At 33.2% G+C, this 6,447-nt stretch overlaps 1 protein-coding gene across 1 annotated transcript in view; it reads right to left on the reverse strand.

Annotated features, from left to right (window-relative positions):
* LOC129221294 (somatostatin receptor type 2-like) overlaps positions 1–2,849 on the reverse strand; it is a 114,687-nt gene extending 111,838 nt beyond the window's left edge. Inside the window, exon 1 of the mRNA XM_054855752.1 lies at positions 2,734–2,849. The gene's annotated coding sequence lies outside the window, so the exon portion shown is untranslated. The remainder of the gene's footprint in view (positions 1–2,733) is intronic.
* Between the last annotated feature and the right edge of the window lie 3,598 nt (positions 2,850–6,447).

Below are 6,447 nucleotides of genomic sequence, written 5' to 3' on the forward strand. Positions count from 1 at the left end.
AGATTAGTTCTAAAAAAGAAAGTATCGTATATTCTCGTCAATTTTCGGTCTCAGTTTAAACCGATTTTAAAATTTATTTAACTTCATAAAATGATTTGCAGAAACAGAGGAATTTTCTTCCAAATATTGAAGTCATATTTTTCCATGGATTTTTTAATGATTAAAATGGAACCTAAGGAACCTAAAGGAACATGGCAGAAACAATGTCTGTATCTCAATCAACTGAGTTTAATGAGCATTTAGATTTTAAAAATTATCTTACAATTTGGCAACTTTCAAGTAGAAAACTTAAGTATAAAATTAAAGCAATGTTTAAAAAAGAAAATTAATTTGAATTTTGACATCTTGAATTCAAATTATGTTTTTCGCAATCACGAGTGTGTGTATGTAGGCGTGTGTGTTTGTGTGTACGGGTTATGTGTATGTGTGTGTATGAATGTGTGTGTGGGGGGGTATGTGTATGTGTGTAGGCATATGTGTTTGTGTCTGTGTGCATGCATGAATGTGTGGGTAGTTGTGTATGCGTGTGTGTAAGTGTTTGTATGTGTGTATGTGCGCGTGTGTGTGTGTATGTGCGTGCGTGTGTGTGTGTAGTTGTGTATGTATGCGCGTGTGTGTAGGACATGGATGCAACCTGGAGACGGCTTTCGCTATAGGAGCAGCATCGTGAGGAGCCAGCCGGTCCACGGTGATGGTGCTGAGGGTGGCGGTGGGAAAAATCAGCGTAGCGCCAAAAACAGTCAAATGAGAACAATAAGCAATCGTGATTGCTCAAAAAAAAAAAAAAAAAAACGATTCCTTTACATAATTATTTGTTGTCTTATAAATCTTAACACTAGAATTACGGCGACCATTGTATACCTAGAAATAAGGTGGGGGTCATTTTGACCCCTGAGAAGAAATTTGCATAGTTCCTGACATAATGTTTTATATTTGTAAACATTAATTTGAAATAAACATATTTAATAAATGCAGTTTATTTATAAGGATGCGGAGATTTTCAAGATGCATATTGAAGAACTTAAAAATGTCAAAAACTCCTTAAAATAACCAGCGCTGTTTCATTTTCGTTTCAGAAACTAGCGACTTATGCTCTCCTCATATGTACAAAAACATTATAAATACTTCAAGTTCTTGCAATGCTATATTCTAAGAGGCATTTTATTAGGTTCTACTATGTTTCAGCATCAGTAAATGTATTTGAATTTCTTTTTTTCCTCAAAAGCGTCAAAATGACACCTAACCACACTTTCAGGCATAACCCTTTAGTTTGAGTTAAGAAAACATTCAGTATTTTTGAAAGCTTTATAGTAATTAACAGCATGATTATTTAGGAAAAGTCACGGAAGGATTCATCTTTTCATGAAAATACAGAGGAATGGTTAGCAAAAAAAGTTTGCTGGGGGGTCAAAATGACCCCTACCGTAATTCTAGTGTTAAACCTCTGTGATTTGGAAAATATGTTTTTCTCCAATCTATGCAGCAGTACCAGGAGTAAATTTGGGGATTGACCCTTTCCATAAAATCTTCCAGGGAAGAAAAATTTAAGCCCTGGAATTGCAACTACAAATTCAAAATATTTTAATACCTTCTTCGACTTGCACACGATACGGCAAATAATGTAGTTCATTATTAATAAACTAAATGAACTAGTCCTTTTATTCTGCAATTGTAGAAAAAAAATAATAATGAGGAAAGATGTATAGATGCTCCCTGTAACAATTTCTTTGAGAACAAAAATTAGTATCATAAAAAGTCACTTTAAGAAGACTATTATACTAATACAATGTGCACTGAGAAGGTCTATTTTTGCTGCATTTTTACCTTTAGAGGCGTTTTTTGAATTGACTAACGAAGTTTAGATTTTCTTCTGCTATAGGAAAACATTAACTTTAATAGATAATGCCAACTTTTGTACTAAGCCTCATTGGTCTCCGAAATTTTGACAAATACTACGATATACATTTTGTGAAAACACTGGACAAGTTCGAAAATATTTACTAATTTTGAGAAGAATTTATGCCCTCACTGCAAAAGAAAATATTTAAGGCAAAAGAAAATTATTATCAATAATAATAAACTACTCTGAATAATTAAAAATAACGATAATAATACATTTTTCTTAATAATTTAGAATAGTAATAATAATGACAATAATGAATTCTTTGTAATTATGTAAAATAATAATAATAACAAAATAATAATAAATAAATTTAATAATAATAAAATAATAATGATTATAATAATAATAATGATGATGATGATAATGATGATGATAATAATGATGATGATGATAAAATATTCTTTAAAAAAGAATAATCAAAAGAAGTAGAAACTATAAAAGTAACAGGAGTTGGTGTCTTTTTGAAATATTATCAGCCAAACAATGTAGAAAAAAAAACTTAAATTACACTATCCACATCAGAAGAATCACTTGCCAGTGGTGAACAAATAATGCTGCTTCATACCTCTAATTACCAATATGTATGTTTAAAGAATCTAGCCACAAAATACTAGAAATAATATTAAAAAAAAACAATATGAGTAATACAGCCGATTAACAAAGTAACAATGACTTAATGCAAGCAACACAACTAAAAGTTTTTCGTTTTTTTTTAAAACTAAAGTCAAAATGAAGTGTTTAAAAAACATTTTTGATTATTATCCCATGCATGATTTCAATGTCTTTTAAAATATACAAGCACTCGTTAACTTCCTCAAATAAATCCATACCTGTTTTCCTAGCTCCTGCAGTTTTAATTTCCAAACACGAGTATAAGACAAACATAAGTCCCCGAAAGCTAGCAGAAGCGTTTAATTGCGCATAAACGGAGCCGAGGCCATGTCAGCAGCTACTTCAGCGGCTGCTCAAATAGCACATATTTCATTTCTTTCCGCGATTTTCGAAGCGCGTGACGGCTTTTTGCGCGCGTTTATGGTTTTTAGACACCTGTTTTCCTTATCCCCGGAGACAATGCGCTAATCACGATTTTTCTCTCTCTTCGAAATCCCGGACCACATGACGCACATAAAAAATAGAATTCGACGCGTCGTCTGCAGTGTGTCTGGAGCGGAAAGATGCATTTTATTTTCCTTTACAGAGTGTTTTTTCAGCCTTTCTAAGTAGTTTTAAAGCAAAAGAAGAAATATAAAACCAAACATTTTGAAGAGAAAAAATAGAAACACAGAAGAGCAACACCACTTTCATCTTGTGGGATGCGGCTCCAGGGGATGGCAGGGTGGATTTAAAGTGAGGGCACGGAAAACTCAGCGAGTTTAAACTTATATTTAATTACAATATTGCGATTTTATTTTAAAATCAAAATATGCAGTTTTAATGCCTGTGTTTAGTTAAGATAATATTAAAGCTTTTGCATCAAAGTATATATACTCATTTTTCTTATTGTTTCTGTAGTTATTTAATGAAAGGGATGCAATTAACGTTACAGTAAGATATTATGATTAGGGAAACGACGTACCTGTTTCCTTCCAACTATTATTTACGTTTTGAAACAAAAGCTCTAGGTAGACCGGGGTATTGCCGCCACTCCGGATATTTGAGTCAAGGAAACCGGATAGCCAGCCTGACAGCTCCTGACCAGTAGCAAACGATACTACAACTAATGTCCTAAGTTGATGGCAGCCATTGCGCGCGTTGTTTTTTTCTTATAATGTCGAACGCTGTTTTGAAGAAGTTTGATCTTATTTTTCCATTTTAAACGAACTGAGGTATGTACAGTCATAGAAAAAGAAAACGAAACACTTTTAATTATTCGGCCATTATACATGATAGAAAGGAAAGAAAGGTGTTATCTGACATGGTTTAAAGTCTTCTTTAAAACTACGTAGGTAAAAGTTTGATAAGGGACCATATACAAAGTAAAACTAGCACTAAGTCTTGATTTTCAAATAGGGACCCCTATCTTTTGCTACATAATTATGTTTAGACAGCAAAATGCAGCCCGGGTACGAAATTTCATTGCATTCCGTGCAGTAGAACAGAAGTTATTCACGAAAAACGATTTAGGGACCGTCACCATATTTAAAACGCTTCTTTCAAGGTCACGATTTATCGAGTAGCGAAATGTAAACTAAGAGAAGATCGAGATTATCCAGCTCAATTCATTATTTTTTTAAGTTCACCTTTTTTTTTCGTAACTCGATACTTTTTGGCCGATAATGTTGCGCCAAGGCGATTTAGGGTCGATTTTTTTTTTTTTTTTTAAGTAAAATATTTATTGATTTTCGTCTGTCTGGATTAACATTAGAAAGACGGATGGGAACTGGCGGGTCCGTCGTATTGATCGGTGTGTAATAAATAACATAATGACTAATTGAAAATAATGGAATTTTTTGACTTTTCATAATATGAACCTATTGGATTGCTTGTTTAATCATTCAGCCATTAGCCTCATAGAAATGTAAATATTGAACCTTATACCTAGAAAAATTACGTAAATATGTTTGATAAATGTATTGCACCTATGCTACTGGTTTATTTTGAAATAAATAGAAGGTCTTTTGATGTAAAATGGAATTCGCGTTTTTAATTTCGTAGAACATCGGAAGAAGTTTTGTACATCGCATACAAAAATATAAGAAATATACCGCACAACGTGGGAAAACGCAGCATTAAATAGATTGGTGACTCGAGCAAAGCAAGGCCCATTTATTCCGTGAAAATTTGCTTTCAATACATAAAATGAATCAAGTGTCCATCTAAAAAATAAAACAGAAACAGGAGAATATAAATACCCGATAATGCGCAAACCTTTCATACTCCAACCTTATTTGGGAACGTTTGACTATTTGAATTAACACAGTAAATAAACACAGTAGTTGTTCTAGCGGCTTTATTTTAATCAAAAAACGACATTTTTTTTTAAAATCCAAATTTGATGCGAAAGATCACAATGCGTGGTATTGTTAAAACAGCATAACACAATCGGCGGTTTTGGTTAAACATGTAATGTCTCTTAAAAGCAATTTAGGTAAGTAATTTTCCAATGCTGTTTGTAGGAACGAGATTCGGGATGGATCCAACCCGTTATTTAAAAAAACAAAAGTTATTTTAGTTTAAACCAAGGTGAAGCGAAAGCAGACTTCTTGTCATTTCTCCGATTTTGTAGCTTCACACTTGCAAACAAAGCTTAGCATTATTTGATTTTGTTTTGCGCACCATATGCTTGTATGCGAGCATTTCCCTTAGTATCAAGCAATAGGCTGTCGCATCTATCGTAACACTACGCGCAGCATACTTGCAACCGGGTTAGTCTATCCAGAGGTAGTAATTTCGTCCCTGTTGTGGACTTGAGAGCCTGGTTTCGGAACTAATAATCGTGCTTGAGGCAGAAGTCATGTCATTGAAACTGAGAGTGCGAATAAACTGGTAGATAAATTAAATTTATCTGCTGCATTATTTACGCCTCTAGATGGTGAGATAAATTTTCTTTATCCACCAGTTTGTTGGAACTCTCAGCCTCAATGACATGACATCTGCTTCCTTGCTCAATTAATCCCAGTTCAAGTCTGTCATACCCAGTTATAGGTAGAATCATATAGTCTTCGGATGGGATAACCGAACCTGTGGTATATGGTAATTAATAATGCACGGGCGACATTCGGTTCCACGACGCTGGTCCGTGTGGCCCGTTCTTTGCTTAAAGTGAAAGATCAGAGAGACCATTATTCAGAAATTCGTTTCTGAAAAACATGCATATAATAAAATAGGTATCCAGTAGTTGATAACAATTTTTTTATTATAACTTTCTTTCTTTTTCCATATTTTCCCACGTTTTTTAAAAAAAGAAGAAAATATTTTGAAAATTTATCTTTGGCTTGCGAGAAAGATTTTAATGTGAAATGCTCGGACAATGACAGAGAAAGTAAAGAGAAAAATAGTATTTAAATTACAATTAAAAATAGACAAAAAACTCGACTTAATCTTACGCCCAAATTAATGTTTTGTTAAATCTTTAACGAAGTCAAAAAAATAAATAAATAAAATAAATAAATAAATAAATAAACAAAATAAAATAAAAAAAAAGTTCACAATTAGCCACAACAACTACTTTGTGTGCAGAATTTGGGCTCAAAGCATGCGGCTCACTACCAGGGTTGCCAGATTTAAGAACAGTAAATACGGGACAAGCTTCTAGTAGTGTGAAAGGGGGGGGATTACTAGATATGGCACATCTTTAAGGGGTGCTTTCTGACGTAGAACGTCTCTTCATGATAAATCTGAAGAATTCAATCGTAGCAAAGCATTAAACCTTTTAAAATGTCGCCGATCAGAATATAATAATAGTTTAAAAAACTAAAAAAAACAAGCTTTCGTAGCAAAATGAACTAAAAAGTAAGAAATCATCTTTGGATGATAGTAGTTGACCGATCACTTAATTTTAATGTAATACAAAAAAGCGTATGGCGCTGTCTATTTACATTTTT

The sequence above is a fragment of the Uloborus diversus genome, chromosome 4 (genome assembly GCF_026930045.1).
Source record: "Uloborus diversus isolate 005 chromosome 4, Udiv.v.3.1, whole genome shotgun sequence".
Taxonomy (NCBI): Eukaryota; Metazoa; Arthropoda; class Arachnida; order Araneae; family Uloboridae; genus Uloborus; species Uloborus diversus.